This window comes from Jaculus jaculus, chromosome X (assembly GCF_020740685.1).
Source record: "Jaculus jaculus isolate mJacJac1 chromosome X, mJacJac1.mat.Y.cur, whole genome shotgun sequence".
NCBI classification, from domain to species: Eukaryota; Metazoa; Chordata; class Mammalia; order Rodentia; family Dipodidae; genus Jaculus; species Jaculus jaculus.
Window position 1 is genome coordinate 46,852,859 of NC_059125.1, and position 3,666 is coordinate 46,856,524.

Sequence of the window (3,666 nt, forward strand, 5' to 3'; positions counted from 1 at the left end):
GGCTGACCTAGAATTCACTATGGAGTCTCAGGGTGGCCTTGAACTCCCAGAGATCCTCCTACCTCTGCCTCCCAAGTGCTGGGATTAAAGGCATGCGCCACCATGCCTGGCGAATATATGTTCTTAAGGTATGTCCTTATGATTTTCTGAATTTATTTTACATCTATTATAATAACTTTTTCATTTCTAATTTTATGAAATTTGTCTCTTCTCTTTTTCTTTTGCTCAGATTTACCAAGGGCATATCAATCTTGTTTACCCTTTCAAAGAATCAACTCTTTGTTTCATTGATTACCTGTATTTTTTTTTCATTAATTTCTGCCCTAATCTTTATTATTTTTCCCATCTACTGATTTTTGGTTTGCCTTGTTCTTCTTTTTTCCAAGGTCTTAAGGTGAAGCATTAAGTTGTTTACTTGTTACCTTTCTAATTTCTTTTTTAATTTTATTTATTTATTTATTTGAGAGCGACAGACACAGAGAGAAAGACAGATAGAGGGAGAGAGAGAGAGAATGGGCGCGCCAGGGCTTCCAGCCTCTGCAAACGAACTCCAGACGCATGTGCCCACTTGTGCATCTGGCTAATGTGGGACCTGGGGAGCCGAGCCTCAAACCGGGGTCCTTAGGCTTCACAGGCAAGCGCTTAACCGCTAAGCCATCTCTCCAGCCCTCTAATTTCTTAATATAGGCACTTAAAGGTATAAATTTTCCTCTTAGAACTGCCTTCATTGTGACCCAAAAGTTTTGTTGTGCTCTCATTATCATTTTGACTCTATGAATTTTTTGAATTCCTATGTGAGTTCTACAATGACCTAATCATCATTTAGTAGTGTACTGTTTAGACTCCATGAATTTCTGTATGCTTTATAGTTTTGCTTGTTGCTAATTTGTAGTTTAATCCCATTGTGATCAGATAGAGTACAAGGAATTATTTAAATTTTTCTGTATTTGTTAAAATTTGGTTTGTATACTAATATATGGTCTATTTTAGAGAATATTCCATGTGCTCCTAAGAAAAATGTGTATTCTGTAGCATTTGGATGGAATATTCTGTAGATATCTGTTAGATCCATTTGTGACATCATTTAATCCATGTCTTTCTGTTTATATATTTTTTTGCCAGGATAATCTGTCAATGGATGAGATTGGAGTATTGAAGTTATCCACTGAAATTGTGTTTAGTGTTATCTGTGACCTTCAGTCTAATAGTGTTTGTTTGATGAAATTGTGAGCACCCATGTTAGGTGCATATATGTTTAGAATTGTAATGTCTTCCTGTTGAATTTTTCCTTTAATCAATATAAAGTGATCTTCTTTATATTTCCTCACTAATGTTGGTTTGAAATCTATCCTGCCATGTATTGGGATAGTAATCCCTGCTTGTTTCCTGGGCTCATTGGCTTGGAATATTTTTTTCCATCCTTTCATCCTACGATAGTGTCTGTCTTTTATGGAGAGATGAGTTTCCTGGAGGCAACAAATGAAAGGATTCTGCTTTTTAAACCAACCTACATGACTAGGTCTTCAGATTGGAGCATTGAGGCCACTGACATTAAGAGTTATTATTCAAATGTATGTATTTGTACTTGCCATTCTTCTTGTTTTGTAGTGCTTTCCTTTTTCCCTTTACTCTCTTGTATTAAGTGGTTTTAAAATATGATTTTTTTTCCTGTTTCCTCATAGGTGTGCTTTCCTTTCTCTTCAGAGTGGAGGATCCCTTCAAGCATTTCTATAGAGCTGGCTTAGTTGTCAGGTATTCCTTTAGCCAGTTTTTGTTGTGGAATGTCCTTATTTTTCCATCAATTTGGATGAATAGCTTTGCTGGTTAAAGTATTCTTGGTTGACAGTTGTCTTTCAGAACTTGGGATACATCATTTCTTCTGGCTTTTAAAGTCTGTATTGAGTTTTCTGCTGTAATCCTGATGGGCTTGCCTTTATAATTGACTTGATTTTTCTCTCTAACTGCTTTCAATATATTTTCTTTGGTTTGTGTGTTTGATAGTTTAATTGTAATGTGGCAAGGAGAGGTTCTTTCCAGGTTTTGTCTGTTTGGTGTTCTAATGGCTTCCTGTATCTGCATTGGCATCTTTTTCCCAATTTGGGGGAAATTTTCTTCTATGATTTTGTTTAAGATGCCTACTATGTCTTTGGTGTGAAATCCTTCTCCTACTATGACCTGAAATTTTATGTTTGTTCTTTTCATAATGTCCTGAATATCTTGAAATTCCCATTCATGCCTTCCTATTAGTTTGTCTTTCTCTTTGTTGGACTGTATTAGATCTGTCACTAGATCTGTCTTGTCTTCTAGTTTATATATTCTGTTCTGTCCTTCATCCATTCTACTGGTGAGACTTTCCACAGTTTTTTAATTAACTTACTGTGGTTTTCATTGCTAGCATTTCTGACTGGCTTTTCTTTATTATTTATATTTCCTGATTCATGTCTTGCATTAACCTCCTTATTTCATTAGGTTGATTTACTGTGTCTTCTTTGATTCCTTTGATTTCCTCTTTGGTTTCTTTGAGCATAGTTATAATCATTCTTTTTGAAATCTTTCACAGACATTTCCTCTAATTCAGTCTCACTGGAGATAATTTCTGATGGATTTATTATTTTTGGTAGAATTATATTGTTTTGATTTTTTGTGTTTCTTGTATTATAATGTGGATATTTTTGCATCTTGGATTAATTCGATGCTTGGGTTTTCTAATTATCTGCAGTATTCTTAGATGTATCAATCAATCTGATATTATATATCTTCAGGATAGGAGTGTAAGGTGGTAGGTGTGGCTCTTAAAAGACTCTCAGAGGGCTGGAGAGATGGCTTAGTGGTTAAGCACTTGCCTGTAAAGCCTAAGGATCCCGGTTCAAGGCTCGTTTCACCAGGACCCACATTATCCAGATGCACAAGGGGACACACACATCTGGGGTTTGTTTGCAGTGACTGGAGGCCCTGGTGTGCCCATTCTCTCTATCCGCCTCTTTCTCTGTCTGTTGCTGTCAAATAAATAAATAAAAATTTTAAAAATTATTTTTAAAAAAATCTGTTTAAGAAAAAAAAAGAGACTTGGAGTAACCACAAAAGTGACCCTAGGTGTTGGTTTGCCTGTTATGTGAGTATTCTAGTAGGCTGGGTAGAACAAAATACAGACAAATTCTAAAATTTAACTGAACAATATACACATTCAATGAAAACAAACACAGTATTTATGCAAGACTAGGTATTAAAACAAACAGATCCTCTAACAAAGTCAAAGTACCTAAGGGTGTGTGTTGCCCCACAACCTTACTCCTGTCAACTAGGAGGCTGAGATTTCTGTTCTGATTTTTTGTTTGTTTGTTTGTTTGTTTGTTTGTTTGTTTGTTTGGGTTTTTTTTTTTTCAAGGTAGGGTCTCACTCTACTCCAAGCTGAGTTGGAATTTTCTATGTATTCTCAGGATGGCCTTGAACTCACAGAAGTCCACCTACCTCTGCCTCTCAAGTGCTGGGATTAAAGGCATGTGCCACCACGCTCAGCTGAGATTTCTGTTCTGTAGTGTGTTTCAAGGTCAGCTTGTGACTGAGTGAGACCCTGCTCCAACAAATGACAGAAAAGGAGACAAAGACACTATAAATCAGGAAGCAACAAATGCCAACCCCAAAATATATTTAAGAATGGCAAATCTG